The 18,987-nt window shown below is 46.8% G+C and overlaps 1 protein-coding gene across 9 annotated transcripts in view; it reads left to right on the top strand.

Annotated features, from left to right (window-relative positions):
- FRMD4A (FERM domain containing 4A) overlaps positions 1-18,987 on the top strand; it is a 386,124-nt gene that overhangs the window by 208,370 nt on the left and 158,767 nt on the right. The gene's annotated exons all lie outside the window — the stretch shown is intronic.

Genomic DNA, 18,987 nt, shown 5'->3' with positions numbered 1-18,987 from the left:
TGCACTATGCATTAAAAACAGATATTTCAATGAGAGAGAGCACGGCCGTTCAGCACTGAGTTCACACAGGCAATATAATCTGCACCATGGGCTCCTGTCTTATGAAGCAAGAGACAGATGCCATACCATGGGCTGGCAGAAGTGAAAGTCATTGCACAGGGCTGAGGCCATACATCGGGATCAGAACTGGATTAACAACCTTTTTCTCTGCACAAACCGCGTACAGCAGGACCTGGTGTGGAAACAAGGGCAGGCATGTCATGCAGCACTGCTGCCCCTGGGCTGCTCAGGCTTTCTTGCACAAGCAAGCAATAGCCCCCTCTCCGAGTTCTTTTGAATCCCTTGAAATTGAATTTTTGCCAGAAAGCCAAAGGAGTGCAGTGAAAATCCAACAAACCTCTCCCTTGTCCTTTCCCAGGCAGTGCTAGGTTGATAAAGATCTTTCAAAAAGCTAAGGGTTTCATTACAAAAAGAATCAAAGTTCTCTTTTCTTCCCCTGTTTTTATAGAACCGTCCCTGGTTTGTTTGGGTTTTCCTTCCCTTTCATGAGCCTGAGCATCTGGAGATGAAAGGTGTCATAACCCATCACCAAATGGCCCATCGAGGCAGCATTAAACACTTGCTGTTTGACAGTACAACCCCAAATCAGGCACTAGTGCTGAACATTAGCTGTGTCAGAAGTCTTTAACTGCCTTCAGCAATAAAATCGTATGAAGCCAGGAGTACATGAGAGGACTTCAACAGATTCCCTCTCTCAAAGCACAAAATTTACCAGCAAAACATGTAACCCAGGGGATGGACAAACCCAGCAGTGGAATTAGAAGGCACGAAGCTGTGATGCACAGTACCACCTAGTGACAGAGCCTGGCTACATAAGAAGGGCAACGCCACATTTGCAAAGTTCGGTGTCGTTTCCCCATCCAATCTTTAACCCTATTTCCCAGCTGTGACACGTGCGCAACCGTCTCCCACGGGTGAAGGGACAGCACCGTTCAAGCAACCCCGATTATTTTTTTCCTCCTTTTCGTGGCTTCCTTTTTGCAGAGGAAACTCGGGTTGCAATAGACAGGGCTTCTTGTGTCCAGCAAGAGGCGGCCCACGGATGCCGTTTCGTGTGCTACACGGGGTGTGCAGGTTGGGCTCGGCGTGCATTGCTCGCTGAATCACCCACGGGGAATTCCTCAGTGCATTGTGCAAACGGGGAAAGGAAAAATGCAAGGTCCAGTGAGTAATGCAGCCTTTCAGAGCATCTGAAATGAAGAGAAATGCCATGAACTTGTTCCATTTGTAGTAACGATGTGAAAGAGCAGTGTGACAGGCTCTGCTCAAGAGAAGGCTTGTAACCTTTTCCATTAATTTCTTTTCAAAGAATTGCTTATTGAAGGCTAAACTGCTTTTTATAAGCCTTAGAGGCTGAGTGTGTCTTTGTCCTTTTTTATTATTATTTCTGCTCCTCTCCCTTCCTCTCTCTTTTAAGAGCAAGCAGTTACTGTACATTGGTGGTGTTTCTCTCTCTGTGCTATCTGAGACAAGCCCAGCACCAACATGGGAATTTTGGCACCTTTTGGCAACGGTGGGATTGCATAGAGCAAAGTGAACTGGAAGAAACCCAGATCTGTGGAATTTCCCCATACTCCAGCCCACAGATCTACCCACAATCCAAGCAGATGGGCTTAAAAGGATTTGATTTCTTCTCCTCATTAAGGTCCCTTTACACATATTTTTGAATGAGAGCTAAAAGGCTCTGCTCAGTCTCCATGTGTGGATGAGCGAGCAGAGGCGACTCAGTGTCTGAGTACCATCGTGCAGCTCGTGGGAGGCAGCGAAAGAGCCCTGCACCTCCCTGCAAGGCCCCACGCACCGTTAAGGCTTCCGCACATGGCCTTAAATGTTGGCGTGAATTACAGCTGGGCTGGAAGGGGATGGGGCCACCACTATGCTCTGAGCTGCGTGTGAGCAGGCAGGAGGGATGCATGCATAAAGTTAAAGTTAGGGTTAGGGTTAAGGTTAAGGTTAGGGTTAGGGTCAGTTAGGGTAGCCTTTTCTTCCACTTACTCAGGATAAATCTCCCCAGGGAAACGACATTCAGATCCTCTCCCGGACCTTGGCTAGAAACTGCACTAGTTAATAGGCAGTCCCTTGCTTGTTCACCACGCAAGCTGAGATGGTTCTCAGAGGGTTTAAATCGATATCCCTTCCCTGACTTCAGTCTTACTCTAAAGGCTAGCTGGTAGCCTAAATGCCAACACCATCCTTCCTTCAGTCACTAAAATCTGCTAAATCACCTGAGTGCAAAAAAAGAGCCTATTTGTCAGGGCCACCAGCATGATTCTGCCCTACAAAATGCACAGCCACTGTGCTGCTCCCGACACAAGCAACTGCTCACTGCCAGCCAAAGGATGAGGCTGTCATGCACACGGCCATCCCATAGTAAATATGGCATTTCCAGTAAGATTCCTTCCTAGGCTTATCCCTCTTGAGCTTATTGCTTTTTTTCTTTTCCACAATCTGTGGTGCTACAACAGCTCCCAAGCACAGCAGCCCCGGCAAAGCTCCTGCAGCTGGGTAAACACGCCTGAGTGAATAGGGCCCTTCACAATGGAGTCACCAGGATATCCAAACACTGCAAAGGCCAACAACTCAGTGGGGACATAGTCGTGTCATTACAAGACATGGTCCTCCCAAGCACCAGGAAAACACAGCCTGAATGCTGCCTAGCAGAGCTGCGCCTTAAGCAATAGTTTTCCACCGCACAGGTCTCCAGGAGCATCTCCTTCTCTCTTGCCTTCTTTCAGACATTCACAGTGGTAAGGAGAAAGATGGGTTGCTGCAGAGATATAGGGTTCTTCCCTCCCACTCAGGATGTTTCAGCTACAACAGGCAGCACCAGCCCCATTCCTCTTGCAGGCCTGCAGTAGGTCGGGGGAAAGGATGGAGGGATGATAAGTGGAGAAATATTAACAGGCTAAATTCTGTCCATGGCTATGCAGGGGTAAGTGAGAATTATGACAGGGGGGTTACTTCTGATTGACACAGGAATGATGGAGAGCTGGGTCAGGTCAGCTGTTGCCACAGGCATAGGTTTACATGGGCTCTTAGGCACTGGGGTGAGGAGCAGAGGTGGAGGAGTCTCCATCCCCTTATTTCCCTGGCATCTGGCAACAGGTGTTGGAAATACGATGTCATTTACTTCATTCTGCACATTTGCCTAGTGGCTTTGCCCACTGTGGTCTCTTCTGGCCCTTGGATTTGTTGCCTGGACCTATACAAGCTCCCTTTTCACTGGATCTACTAATCTTACATGTTTTCCTGAAATGTAATGGCTAGCATGCAAAGCAACTCATATTAATTTCCACTCGTTGCTGCAAGGGAAACTTTTCCCTGCTGTAAATTGCAAATTTTACCAGGATCTGACCTTGAACACAGAAGCCAATGTAATATATGCTGATATGGGCAAACTGGCTACAAGTCTCAAGTGAACATACACCAAGCCAAATCCTGAAGTCAGGAATTAGGCAGCTTTACACTAACAGAGGAGCTGGCTCACTGTGTTATTGGCATACGTGAAAATGAATCATATCCTGCAACAACGTTCACAGGATGCGTTTGATTTATTACTAATCCTGTACACTCGTGCAGCTGCTGATCTGCTGCCAGAGGGTATCGTAATGATGCAGCTGGCACCCCTGTTGTGATGGCCATCAACACAGCAAATGTCACGTGTTGGACCGGTCGTCCTCAGCAATACTATAGCATTTGCCGCTTGAGCTGAAAAATAAGCCCTGTAGCTGTGGGTTTGAGTTTGTCTCCTATACAGAGAATAAGAATATATTATTCTTATATATTCTTATACAAGGATAAGAATGTATAACGTGCACAGACCAGGGAAGCATGTATAAAATCTAAAATATTTCAAAACACTCAAATCTGCAGAACAAAACTGATTTTGGCTTAGGCTAAGGGAGTTTCTATCGCCCAGCTGCCCCGTGCTAGGCAGTCAGCAGCCGAGGTGTGTAGGGAAGCTGTGCATCACCCTGAGGCCGACATGGTTCGTGAGCAAAACTGGAAAGACAGATACTGCAGTGCTGTCTTCCCAAAACACAGCTGACCCTCCTGAGATTACACCACAGAAAAAGGAAATGGAAGAAATTGCATTCTCATTCTCGAATCTTTTCTTGGCTTGTTTTCGTCCTGGGCCCTGCCTGGTATAAGGCATTTCAGATTTTAAAATTCACCACCAAATGTTTGGAACAATTGATATACAGTGACCTTACTATGACAGCATTTCTATTACATGTTCCTCTTAAGCTTTAAAAAAATTTGTAAATTAAAGATTTTTTTAATTTTATTTTTTAGGGAAAAACAAAATAGATTGTTAGGCATTTTCCCCACTTTTTCACCAGCCAGTATGATATTTAGCAAAACATGAGTTTGAAGGACATTTTGGCATGAGTGCTTTCTCTGCCAAAAAAATATTTTCATCAATCAGTTTCCAGTTTACCAAAACAGCATTTTTGCCCAGGGGCTGACTGTGCAGACAGCATTAAATGTGTCTGCTGACCAGGAAAGAGCTGTGTCCATCCTCACACCAACAGGCTTGTTAGAGGAACCCATGGCAAGAGACCAGATTTGCACAGTTCAGCTTGTTCCCTGCAGAAGAGCCTGCTTCCTGCAGACCAGGACAGTCTCGTTTTCACAGCAAGAATGATGTATTTGCAAAGGTGAAGGTGAAGAGTGAGGTGAAGATAGCTGCTCCAGAGGGTCCCACTGACCTCCAGGCTGACTCAGAAGACTTCACTTCTCTGGGAGGCATAGTCATATCACGAGCTGGGCCTTGCTTTAATTCCCCCAAAATCAGGGATTTAGTGGTAGGGCTTATTTAAATGCACATAACCCAGAGCCTTGGACATCGAGATATAAGCATTTACCTGTGTTTTTAATGCTGCAATAGCATTTTTGCTTAAACTCCCTCCCCATCTCCTTCCACCTTTGCCAATAAAGCAGGGGAAAGGTGCTGCACAGCAGAAGACCCCTGCATCATCTGCGGATCTTTTCTGGACATCTGTCACCCAATGTGAGTGACCCTGGGGCCGAGAGCCCGGTCAGACATCACCCAGCCGTACTGCTAATTATCCCGCAAGGAAAGGGAACTGGCTGCACAATCTGTGAAACACGAGGGCTGTCAGCATCAGAGAGGATTCACACTGGGGATGACAGGCATGACCTGCTTTTCCTGCTTTGTTTATTTATTTGGTGACATGCTGTCATTCGGTGAATAATCTGGAGTTTTCCTCTCGGGGGTTTCTCCCTTGTTTCTTCATTACTGAGGATAACCAAGGTGGGGATGGGGACAGACATCACACTCTCTGGCTCTGACAGGACTGCAGTGATGTCCCCATTATACGGAGGGGGACCAAATGAAAAGGGCACGGCACATGGTCCCCAAAATCCTAGGAGGAGACTAGGGATCTCCCATCCACCTCAAGGGAACACAAAGAATGTGAAGGGACTGGAGGAATCCCATCCCATCCCCCTGTTCCATTGTATTGAGCTAACTTCCAGCACAGTAGCCCGATGCATTCCACTCATCCCTGTGAGCCCGCAGTGTGAGCTCTGCGTGGTGCTCACCAGGAGGGGCTTCTCCCATATCACCACCTCCTTTTCGTTATTCACCTCCATTCAATGATGCAGAGGGAAGGGAAGGAGAAGTCCCACAGCCTCAAAAGCCCTAAACACAATCTGTTGTAGCTGGGCAATTGTAGTGGTCTCAAATGCATAAGGTCTGATTAAAATGGGATGGCACCTAATGCTTCAGGATTGCCTGCAAAATTGCTTCAGCACAGTCACTCATTAGCCCTGGTTCTCACTGAAATACATCTGTCATTAGAACAACAACTATACATTAATTTTGCACATAAGCATATGCATATAGATAGATAGATAGATAGATAGATAGATAAAAGATTCCATAACACAAGCAAACTGCCAGCCTTCTTGAAGCGAGTTTTGTTTTTATTCCATGGGGAAGGTGGGTTCTGAGTTGGGACATTTCTTTTTGTGCCAAATAGGGAGATACCAGTCCAAGTGGAAAAAGCCAATTCAAATACTTCCAAAAAATGGTCAGTCTCTCAGCAGCTTTCATATAAAAATACTTCATAATTTACTGGCACATCACCCCCAAATGAGCTGCCTCAAGGTCACTGCAGCCCTGAGTCTCTATCTGGGCTGAACCCAGACCTGCCCTCTGTGCACCTAATGGAGTGTGTGTCGTGTGGCCACAAACTCCCCTGGCAGCGCACCGGGTCAGCCTTGGGCACCAAACATTTTGCATGAGATGTGGCAGCATGTGGAGATGTGGGACATTCAGGCCCCCCCTTAACTGATTTCCCAAGGAAAACCTACCAAGTTCATCAGGAGTCTTGCTTTCATCCCTTCTTGCTCCTCAAGCTGTCTGCTGATAATTATAAATCATAATTACAGAATTATAATGAGAAGCCAATTACTAGAGCAAGGCATCTTTTCAAAATCACATAATAGAAAGAGAAGTGCAAATGTTCTCTAAACTCTTGTTTTTGCAAACTGATTTTGACAGCCGCTTCTCTGCTGACAGCACTTCGCATCCACCACATCTAGCACAACAGCAACCTCAGTACAGGTCACTACCCACATGATGGTTGTATTTTTATTTTTCTACGTTGCTTATATTACAGTGAGGTCCAGGAAAGTGCAAAGGCACAAGACATGGGTCCTGTCCTGCATGACTGCAGAGCTGGGTCTTCTCTGAGCGTTTTGCAGGTGCAGGATGGTGAAGGGCGCAAGTCCTGTGCATTTCATTTTCCAGACAGGTAAGCCTGCACTCTTTGCTCTTGCCCAGAGCAGCCACTGCTAGAAAAGCTCCTGACAGGCAGGTGATGAGCTGGGCAATGCTCTCATTCCTGTCAAACTCTTTTGTTTTCCTCAGCATGCATGCCTCAAGCATTCTGATTTTCCTTATTTGCACATGAAGTCAGCCAATCCTGCAAGTGGAGGTGGCATCCTGAAGCTTTGTTCCTACAATGTGTGCTTGTCTTTGCTCTCCTGAAGCCTGTCCTGGCAGGGCTGGGCAGGCAGCTTGCACATGGGGGGGGGGGCTCCCATGTGCTCGGATGGGGTGTGCCGGGACAGCCACAGCCACCAATTTCCAGACAAAACAGCTGGCCACCAGCTGGGTGCTGCACGGGGATCTGAGGTGGCCCCATGCCTCCTGTGCTCTGCTGTGCTTGGCAGGGAGGACACTGCTGAGTGCACCTCCTCACCTTGCCTGGATCCCTCCCCTCCCATCTCTTTCTTGGAAAGGGGATTTTTTGGCAGCCAAAGTGGATGAGCAGAGGGGATTAGGAGAAACTCTGAGAGTCAGGGCCCCTGGCCGTGCCCATGCCACCCACGTCTTCACAGGGCTGTGCCTGTGGCTCCTGTAGCTTCATCGACCACTGTGGCAAAAAAGCAAATGCCCTTTCACAAGCATCTTCCGTGCCCACATAGCATCCAAAATGCAGGGTCAGGTCCTCCAGCCTGGCTCATGCTGGATGCAAAGCAGTCTCAAGTGCTTTTTGGAGGCACAGCCAACCTAGGAGGTATCATACCTCCAGGAAACCTCAGGTGGATTTGGGAACCAGTGCTTCCCTGAGGAGCCAAGGAAAATGCAAGAACCTCATGGATGCTCCAAAAAGGCAAAGCCCAGGGAAAGCCAGGTTACATTTATGCCTTTGGAGCAGGCTGATATCCTCCAACACACCACAGAGATGCCATAGCCATAATTCTGGTCCTTAAGCTGCTGCCAGTGGAGCCAGGGCATTTGGCTGAAGAAGTGAGCAGCAGGGCACAAGCCACCTGCTCCCACCCCATCACCTGAGCTGCCTGTGAGGTGCAAGGAGCAGCGCTGGAGAAACAGCCCCATCTGCTCCAACAGCCATCCTCAGCGGGCTGCGCAGCAGGGGCTCACTTTGCCATATTTATGTCGGTTTAGACTCTGCTGGCTTCAGCTGAAGAACAGGTTTTGGATAGTCCAGCTCCCCGGTGCTGCTCTGTAATTAAGTCTAAATGCCACTTTTCACTTGGAGGCAACCAAAGACCACTGCAGGTTGGACGGGGGGTTAACCAGGACCTTCGGAGAACTATGGAAAAATACACTGTGTTTGCTGTCCTTTGTCAAAACACTAAATAACGGCCCTGCCAAAGTTAGTAAATACTCCACTGAAGGTGCAAGAGACCACAAAGAGCATGTTTTAACAGTCGCTAGCACGAAGTCTGCATCTGGCAAAGATCCTGCTCTGCGCTGAGCGCCACGTGAGCTTTCAGAGTTAGCATTGCGCCTTGAATGCATTTTTCACCAAGCCTCCTCGTTTCTAGGGATGCCATTATCAACAGAGGACCTGGTTTTATTATTAAGTAGCAAATCAATCTGGCTATGCTGAGTGCAATCCAATTATTGCTTGTAGTTACTGTAGTCTGAAGAAGTCATAAACAAATGAGCGCGCTGGAGGTATTTAACATTTCAGTCCCCGTAAGCACCATTGCTCACTCCACAGGAGTTGCTGGGTTTGGGGGGAATTTTGGATTGGTGTGGCAGGGCAGCACGGTCAGAGGGCAGGTCGCAGTGCTCTGTTCTGGCCCAGACAATTGCAGGATAATAGGGGTAAATGCAGACTTCTTTTTTCTTTTGTTTCCCGGAGCAGAGGCAGGGCAGGGGCCTCTTCCTGCTCCTCTTGCGCTCACCCAGTGGGAGCAGAGCAAACGCAGGCTCATGTGTTGGTCCATGGGCACAGGGAAGCCAAGAAAAGGTGCTTTGCAAAAGCCCAACCAGCTCCCAAGGGGATAGGGCTGAACCCAGTGCTTGCTTTCCTTCTCTTACTGCTATTCCCAAAGCACCCCAGATGTTTGGTTTTGGGTTTCAAACCTGATTTTTAGAGGGTTTGGGTTGTTCAGTGGAAATAAAGCATCTTGCAGTACATAGGCACCTAGTTACTCGTTACCTCATTAGCACAATGAAGTATGAACAGCCACACAAGTAAAATGGTGCTCAACTGCAACATAAACACAGTCACTGCTAAACGGACTCATTTTAAAAAGTGTTCCTTACATCTGGCTTTCTTCTGGGGCTTTCCCCTGCCCCTCTTCTTTCTCTTCCTTTCCTCCAGACTGTTTTTCTACTTCTGCATATTAGGATCATTTTGAAGCATCCACCCTCGGTTCTCACAGTTTGGGGGGCAAGTGCTGCAGGCAGGGAAGGCGCCCCCATGCCAGCAGCCTGCAGGCAGCTGCCAGGCTCAGCCCCTGCCCGTGGTGGGGTCCATCTCCAGCCAAAGTGGCATCCGCCACCCACTGTGCCCCTGCTGCACAGATGGCGAGGACAATTCTGGGGTTTCCTTTGTGCTAGAGGGTCAAATGAATAATTTTTTCTCAGCTGTTATTGTTGTTGTTGTTGCTATTATTATTGCTATTGCTGCTGCTACTACTACTACTACTACTATTATTATATTCTGCTAACTCACTGTTTCTGCCAGGGAGTGTATAAAATTGATATTTACAATCAGGCACCATCATTTATGTGAGTTTTTCCCTGGTCATTAGGTATTGCAGAAAGGAGTTGTCTTCACTAGTTCGGAAAAACACAAAATAGCTGATTTTGCATCAAAGCAGGTGGCAGCTTCTCAATTCCATTTGTCACAAGCAGCAAGCCGTCTTCAGCCATGCAGCAGTTTAAGGATTTTGTTTTCAGGGAATAAAAGGATGAGAAGGAAATGGGGTATTTCCTATGGATTGCCTTGTTTATTTACTTGGGCTCGCTTGTTTCTCTGCAAGGGGAGATCAGCAGGAAAAAAAAAAAAAAAAAAAAGACTTCTAGGGAAAGCCAGGAAAGGGGATGACTTCAAGATTCCCCTCCAAATATTTCACACAACCCTACATAAAATATTTGGAAAGCTGTTACTGAATTCAGCTTCTCTCAAGGGTTGTGCTTTCTTTCCCTGATGGGAGCAAAATGACCTGTTATGGGGTCGCCACTCTCCATTTCTGGGTGCTATCTGAATTTCAGCTGAAATAACTATCTGAAACCTTGAGAAACCTGGAGAAGCCATCCTTGTTCTTGAGAGGAGCCTGGTAGCCTCCTCCTCGTTCCCATGGATGTGGTGCCATGAAAAGCCACCAGGCCAGAGACCAGCCACATCCTGATTTCCAGAGCTTCTCCTGTGGGATTGAAGAGCAAAGCAGTAGCTGCTGCATACCGCCCCGGTTTCTTTAAAGGATCAAGGGCTAGAGCACGCTTCACACATACTCAGTGTATCATCCTGGACAGTTAAAAATCTAGTGACAGGACTTGAAAAACCTTCATCTTTCTTGGTAGGCTGTAGCCAAGAGGCCTGAATTCAGAGGTCGTAAGATTTCTCACTTGATTTGGGAAGTGGAAGAGGAAGGGGGAGGTTTCCATGGGGCATGCTGGCACAGCCCTTGGGTTTTATTGAAGGTCCGCACCAGCCCAGAATCTGTGTGCTCTTCCAAGAAGCTTTATTTATTTTGGCCACATGCAGGTGGAAGTACCAAGCCTAGCGCTGGCGGCTGCAGGAATCGGCTCTGAGCTCTGGGAATAAGTGTGCAGAAAGACAACTTACGTGATCACCACTAGCAAAATCCACCGTTCACCACCAATTATCATACTCAAGGTCTCAAGAGAGGCTGCAATTATTCCCTGATCCAAGTCTAGCCCAAATCAGCATTTTCCCAGTAATTGCAGTGTAGTAACTGTTGTAGATGTTGGCTTTTTAATAGCAAACACTGCTCAAGCATTAGATTTACAGTCATGTTCGTTAGCTTTAGTGACTTGGGAATCAATTACCCCGCCGTACAACATGACCAAAGATTATAGGGTAGCCCGTGTAATAATTTATACTGCCATCTAGGAGTGAAACTGTAACTTCAGGATTTCACGTAGAAAGACACTCTGCACAGCAATAATTCCAGAAATAATAATAACAACCATAAAAAGGGGAAAGAAGGAAAGCAGTGATTACAAAATAGGGGAAGACCTGTGTACAAATAGGGCAGTGGGAGGTGTTGGGAGCTTTGCCATTCGCAATTATTTTTCAGAATTATAATAGCAGTAGCATTTTGTTAATGAATGTGTTTTACCAGCTCAATTCACTTGGGTTGGCAAGCAGGGCTACACAGCTCTGCCCCGGCAGAAGGGTGGTCCCAGCCCAGCCATCGGGGTGCATAGCCAGCAACACAAACCCCGCTACCGGCCCCTGTTAGCCGCTTGCCCCCTTGATTGATGCCATCACTGCTGATTTCTAGGATCAATTTTCTAGGCAGCGTTTTTCCTGCTTTTGCCCACCTCTCTGCCCTCCCAGCACTTGTTTCCACACTTGACTCCTTTCTCCCGTTTGGGACAGGAAAAACTTGTGCCTATTTCCCCAGCCCCTCTGCACAAAGGAAACATCTTTCCTTCAGCTCTTTTGAAACAAGACCACCCAGGTCAGCTTTTCAGTCTGTGTTTCCAAGCAAATTATGGAGAAAGAACATTAATTAAATTTTTTTCCTCCTGCAAAGGAGTTGCCACTGTGACCCTTTAACTACTGGCTTTGTCCATTTTCCTCTCATCTATTTCCCATTTATTTCTGTCCTCACTTCACATGGAGCTGGCAGCTGAGCTTTTTGAACCCTCTAAGCACAGTGGTCCCTCATGAAACAGGGACCAGTGAAACTATATAAATTTGTGGTTACTATCACTATACAGTGGACTAGGAAGGGTCTTCCACATGCAAGTGTTCATCACTAGACAGTATAAAGTTTATACTAATATGTCAGACTACTCCCTTGATTCTAACCAGCAAAATACACTCCATTTTAAAAGTTGCTAAGGCTCAAAAATATTCAGACTGCTTAAAATATTGGAATTAATAAATCACATAGAGTTGGGCTCTACTTCACTTTCTGGAATTGACCCAGAAGAGCAGGTTTTCAGAAAAACATCATCTATCATGAGATTTGGCAACCTTGTGCTCTCAGATCGTAAGGTCACCGTCACTGCAGAAAGGCAGCCGTCTCTGGAATGAGGAGGAGAGAGAGAAGCATCTGCTTCTGAGCTGGGGGGATGGGAAAATTAGCCTTGTTCTAAACAAGGAGCCTGAGCTGCAGTGGGGAAATAGCACCACTGCCCCTCTGAGATGGTCCAAACCCCCTGGGGGTGTGCAACCCTGCTCCACCCACATGCCCATCAGATGGGGGCATCCAAGCCATGGTCCGCAAAGAGAAGCACAGCCCTGCCACCGTCCGCGGTGTGGCTCCCGAGCAATTTGCAAACAAGGTACAGGGGAGCCTTTTATCATTAGTTTCCCTCGTTGGAGCTTTTATGTGCAATGTATAAATGCTGTCACCTCCTCACAGGTCTTTATCCCTGTTTTAGAGGTGCAGGTTAGTTGCATCCTGCAGCTCAGCAGTGATATTGCAAATATCAGTGACCATGGGGCATTTTGGTTTTACTCCCTTTCCTTCTCCTGTGTAGCATACCATGAGAACTGCCTCAGAAATTCTTGTTTTGCCTGAAAATATGCCCTTGAACAACCATGCTTGTATTTAAGCCTGTTCAATGGCTTTAATAACAACCTTTCCAACACATTTAATCTAAAAATGTTTTCAATATACACAAAATCTTATAGACAAAGGTTGCAGTCACCATCACAGTGTCCCTGCAAAGCCCAAACCCAAACATTAGTCTGCTTGTTTTGTAGCTTAATCGCCATATATCCTATCTGACTGGTGGCATGTGCTGCTATAGTTAATCTGAATATAGTTTCTCCCCTTTTTAAAAATTAAACAAGCCCAGGGAGTCATTGCAATAAGTACCACCTTAGCAGGAGGTGACTTTTGTGTTATGGCTGAAGTCTGCATTCACCTCTCAGGGTTTAACAAGTGAAATTTCACAGTCCTCCTAGGAGAGAGGGAAGTGTGTTATGATCAAACTCAGGTTATATGTGAGGACAGAGGGATAGTGCAAGGCAAAATGTCACTGAGAAATGGGTGGGAGAGAAGAGACCCACCCATAAACATGTCCTGCCTCATCCTAAAAACAGGCACCTAGTTTTATGTAGTCCAAAGACGGCAACGACACTACAGAGCGGCAGAAACTACCATTATAAAATGCAACAAGTACTGGTTTTGCTGGTGGTTGAGCAGTTGATGGGGTTGATCTGTCTTCAGAGGCAAAAGTATCTCCTGCTTCCCACTTCCAGAAGTCAAGGTGGTCATGGGGAAAAGGTGCTATGGTGCAAGTCCCACATCTTGTGTGAAAATCCTAGCTCTGAGGTAGTGTCAGCCACATCAAAGCTATTCTCAAAGTGGGGAGTGGATGCTTAATGTTGATTTTTTGTGAATCAGCATGCTGCCTGGAGGGAGGCACCTCCATCCTTTCATGCAAAAATAGAGCTGAGCAGAGGGGGCACTTTTGAAGCCACAGCTAGCAGGCAAAGCGTTCATCCTTTTCATGCAGGGGCTCTGTGGTTTGAGATGTCCCTTGGGATGTATGAACTTGAGCTTCTCGCCTCTTTTTTGTAGGGGAAGCATCAATACCACTTATCCTACAGCCTTGCATGTGTTTGGAAGACCTGTTAAGTGAAAGACATAGAGTCCTCAAAGCAGACATCGATACCCAAGACTCTCCCATCCCAAACAGCAGCAGCAAGGAAGCAGCAAGGACTGCTAATTCCCATCAATGGGCCACTTCCAGGCTCTCCTGCTCTTTCTGGGGCTGGTGCCTAGCAGCTCTAGGTCTGTGTGGCTCCATGCAAACACAGCCAGACTTTGCAGAGACATTGTTTGGAGCAAACCATGCAGGCCACAGGGTGCTCAGAAACCAAGCCACCACCACGCTTGGAGGGGAAATGAGCAACCTTTATAGAGTGAAATAATCAAGGTCTTCAATCTCCTTAGCTGAGGGTTAATAGTCTTGTGGTGACTGCCCTGGACAGGGTATCAGGAGAGCTGGGTTTTATTCCTGGTGTGCTTCAGTAATGAAAAGGAAATTGTGTTCAGACAAGCGATAGAAGACCATGCTCCCAGAGACGTCAGATACGTAGCAATTAGACTCAAGTTAAACAATAAATCAAGCAACACTGAGCCTTTGGCTCTAGCAGAGCACCATTATGACTAGCGCTATGTTTATTTAGAAGATGTTGAGCCCATTTAAAATGTTTTCATATTAAATGTAATTTGGGCATTTGTTATTAAAGCAATTGACTGGGCCTAAACACAAACATTGTTGGTCAGATAAATATTTTTTGGCAAATAAGATCTGTTCATCGCACTTTTATACAATAGGGCTTACTTGCGCTGAGATTTATTTTCTGTTTGCTTCCTCTCTTCGCAAAGATTGCCTCATAAAGATTAAAAAAGCCAAAGTGAACCAAAGTGTAAAGTAGAAATTGCCGATTAAACTGTCAGAAAGGGAGCAGCCTTTGTTAATCACAGATTCATTAGCTGGGGGAAGAAGAGGGGTCTCCAGTTAGCAAAAAGGCTTTGGTGTCACAAGGTTTGTGATTTATTCCTGGGTCTCCCTCTCTCTCCAATTTGGTACAGGCTCTTACTCAGGTAAATTGATCTCTCTATGAGTCCATTTTCCCATCTGTTCAACTCAGGTAATGATCTTGCCTTACAGAGAAAGTGAAAAATTTCAGTAAGAAGGTTACCTTAAAACCCATACCTGCATCTGAAATTAGGCTACCTGCTACTAACACCTACAAGAGCTTTGGTTAGAAAGGCTATTTCCTACTTCAGCCAGGAGGTTTCCCTGAATTTGTTTTGTGGACAAGCAATGGAGTAGAGAAAAACATTTTAAGAAATTAAAAAGTATGACCAAAAAGTAACAAAAATTGCAAAGCAAGCTTACAGCCCCTTTTTTTTCAATTGCTAAAATTGTCTTTTGGCTGTATCTTCAGTATCTCATGAGCCCTTTCTTTAAATGTTGCAGCGATGTATTGAAAACATTGTCTAAGTGGCTTTTTATTTTTGTCACATTTATTTAGCAAGAGCTGTTAATAACTATTTTGATGCCATTTTGGAGTAATCTCAGGATTTTCTGGAAAATGTGGCACCCTTTGAAATAGAAGGCTGTTCCATCCAGTGTAAGTTTTGCAATCCTCAGTAGAAGGCAGTGTAAAACTACAGAAAATATTCTTCAGATCTGACATCATGCAAAGTACAAAGGCCACTTCAGTACAAAAAGCCAAACAAATGAGAACTAGTTTGTTTTATTATTCTATACAAAAGAAAATACTTCATTGTGTAGCTCCATGCAAGAGGTACATGTAGATTTTGCTTAACAGGAGGCACGTTTCTGGGCTCAGATCTCTCCACTGGCCCATTTGATGTCCTTCACAATTGCCTGTGCTGCCTTCTGTTGCCCAAGAAGGCTTTTGGGTGGCTTTCAACAGCACCAGTCAGCTGCATCTGAGGACGGCGTGGGGGGAATAATCTTTCCTTTCTTCAGCCTTGTTCTCAGGTTCTTGCCATTTACTTGCTTGCCATTTGCCCAGCAGTGCCCTTGCTGAGGTTGGTTCGGCTGCCTTTGGAGGAATCAGATTTCCTATAACTAGCTGCATTTTATTTTTGTGTGCACTGTGGTCATGTCGGTGGTCTGCAAGCATGTCTCCAGGTCTGCCCCAGCCAAACAGTGCCCTTTGCCAGCAGCATGAGGGTCTTCTGGTTTCTCTCCATGCCTCCACCGTCCACCTCCTTCCCTCCTCCCCACGTCCCACCACCACTCAGCCCTTTTTATGGACGGAAGGGGCCCCTGCCACGTCCACTCCTTCCTGAAGGCATTGTTCTGCCATCACGCCATTTCAGGTGAAAATGGCAATATTTTGGGAATAGCAAGAAGTTCCCGAGGCAGAGTTTCGCTCAGCTTTGGTGAAAAGGGCAGTGGGGTCCCATGTGGCCCCTCTGTCCCATGGGAGGGTAGAAGAGATTGGTGAGGACCTGACCTCCAGCAGAGAGGAGGAGCCCTCACCCTTATTTTTCCTCCTGCAAGGACAGGGATAGCTCCCAACACTTTCCATTGGGAAGATTTCCTTCTCTCTTCCCCTTGCTCCCAGCCCCAGGTGGGTGCAAAATGGGGTGGGACTGCAAGAACAGCTCCTTTCCCTGGCACCAGTCCCCAGAGGCATGGCTCACCCAGGGAGGGCTGGTGGCACACCCGGATCATCTTTAGTCCCTTATGCACACTTCAGCTGTTTGCTTTGTTTGGCCTCTTGGATGCCGAGATTACCCGGCGCTAAGTGGGACACAGGCGACTTACGCGTGGCTCCTGCCCCTCTCTGCAGCAGCCCCAGGCTGGAGCTGGAGGCAGCAGGCAGGATTTGCCAGCCCAGGGGTCATAGCACCAACCAGCTGGAGTCGGCTTGTCCCCACCATCCGTTTCAGCTGCCTCGGGAAGACCAGACTGTGTCTGCCTGCATGATAATCCTGCCGGCATGCACTTTCTTTGCCTAATGAAAGGAGGATTTATTGCACCGGTTCTGTGGGAACATCGAGGTCTGCTTACTTGCCTCTTCAGCTCTCTGAGATCCTTTAAGGAGAGTCTGTGTGAAAATTAATCAGATGTCCTGGAGGCTTATTTTGTCCAAAGCTAAAGTCCTGCTTTCCCCCCTCCTTTTGTGCCCCAATTACTTAAGGGATTGCCCTGGAAATTAATGAAAGCACAGCATGGGAAATAGCACCCACAGTTCATCTCAGAAGTGAAGCATTTCTGTGGAAGGCTTAACTAGAAACATCTCATGGTTCACTCAGCAAACTTGGAGATCTTCTCGGTTTGAAGTGTGTTGCGCCATGGCAGTTGGTATCACATGTGCCCTGTCTCCTGAATTATTTGCAGGTCCAGATCCAGTTATATGAGTCAGGTCCTGCTTTTGAGTAATTGCATTTACTTTTCTGAATGAGGTCCCTGTGGTTTCCACCTGGCTTCCAAAGCTTGCAGCATGAATTATTGCAAGGTCGCAATTCATCCCAACCAGTTATAGAGGGGAAAATGAGGTGATGGGGACAGGTTTTGCAGTGTACGCTCAACCTGCTATCTCTCTTTTGCTGACCCTGGTCTGTGGAAGAAGGTGAGGGCAGCTGGGCAGCTTAGGTGACCAGCTGCGTCATGTCAGTCCCTTTTCTACTTTCCAGCATTGAGGCGTATGCCGTGCATGGAGGATGCAGATTGTCTAAGCTGAAAAGAGATGAGGCCATGGCTTCTTCTCCAGCCAACCTACACCAGAGCTCATGGGCAGACAAGACCGTGCTCTACCCTGAGTTTCGGAGGAACCACATGAGTTAACTCATAGGCTAACCTGGCGCTTCATTTGCTAGGGCTGGCTGACTCTTACCCTGGTTAGAATAAGTCACCTGCATTGATTTACAGTGGCATTATTGTGCCTAACAGCTTGTATCACCTCTGAAAATGGATTTCAGTTCCTAAGCTCCCCAGGTCCATGTTGCTTATGAGTTAAGGGTTGTGCAATCAATGGGGGTTAGGCCCTTAAACACCTTCTGCAGTGAGGCAGGCAGTGAGATGCCTTCAGCAAATCCTAAATATTCTTTGAAAGCTTTCCCCTCACCTTCTATGGGTTTCAGATATACCATATGGGGGAAATGACATTGACTTCTGCAAAGCACTGCACCGCTTATGTATGCAAATCATTGTGTAAGTGTGAATATTACTTCATGACATGACATCTCCTCCAACCCGTTAGTGCTAATTAATGCAGTTCCGGGATAGACAATATTCATTAAGTTTTTTCTGAAAATACTAGAAATGTTCATGTAACAGCTCACACATTTTGATGGCACCCACGGTCCTATCACCACATTCCCTGTAAAGTATTTTGATACTTTAATTTTTGCTAACGAGAGTGGAAATGAATTGTCAACAGTAGTTCTCCAGCACAAGGCCATGGTGTTTCTTCCTTGCTTTGTTATCAGGGACCAATAAAAAGGAATAAACATGTTATCCTGGCACAGAGGCAGCTGGTTGCGGGAGGCTTCGCTCTGTGTATGTCAAAGTTAAATATTTGGGTTACTGTTCTCTTTTTGGGACTTGCCATGATATGAACCAGCTTGGAAGAAATGCAGCTATCACCTGCTTCTAATCGTTGCAATGAGAGCAGCTTTCCTGCCTCCAGACTTAATGTTTGTTACTAGGCTGTATTATTTGGGTATTGACAACTCCAGAGACCTTGTGAAATTACAGAAGCTCCTTGAAGAAAAGGACTCTTTCTATCGCTGCTGAATTATAACTAGGAATTTTAGAGAGGAATGTGCATGTAGTGAATGGTTTTGGGGTTTTTTGTTTGTTTGGGTTTTTTTCCCTGGAAGGATGCTATTGAGGAAATCTGAATTACAGCATGTATGCCTGGGAGAGGAAGAAGGGGATAAGGTGGCAGAAGGTGCTGCCTTTGCACTGCAATGCAGAAATCCTTTTGCAGACTTTAACTGATCTGGTGGGGGCTTCGGCAGCTGTTTCACTGTGCCAGCAGTGAGCCCTGCATGCATTGCGATGCTTTATCAGGCTTCAGTGTCCTCCTTTGACTTAGTGGTCCCAGAATTGGTGGTCTTGTAGCGACCAGCATCTAAGCAGCCATCTGAAGCTGTCCCAGGTACAGACACACCAGGCTGCATACCCAGTGGTGTACACCTACCTCACTGGGTGGTGCCCCCCAGTTTATCAGTTCGATTTCCCACACATTGAACAGCCCTGAGTGCCAGCCTGTCCTCACATGTGCTTGCCCACCTGTGAAAGCAGGCTGGCACCTCTCCCTGATGTCATGGGAGTGCTGCAGGGCTCGGTTAACTGCGGCTGCAGAGCTCTGCAAGCCATGCCATACCATGCCATGTCACTGCAGGCAACAGTCGCTCTTCATCCAGGAGGCCCTGCTGCCCCAGTTCACTGATTTACCTGAAATTGGCAAGGTGGAAAGG

The sequence above is a fragment of the Falco punctatus genome, assembly GCF_963210335.1.
Source record: "Falco punctatus genome assembly, chromosome: 6".
Taxonomy (NCBI): domain Eukaryota; kingdom Metazoa; phylum Chordata; class Aves; order Falconiformes; family Falconidae; genus Falco; species Falco punctatus.
This window is presented reverse-complemented; position numbering and strand designations above follow the sequence as displayed.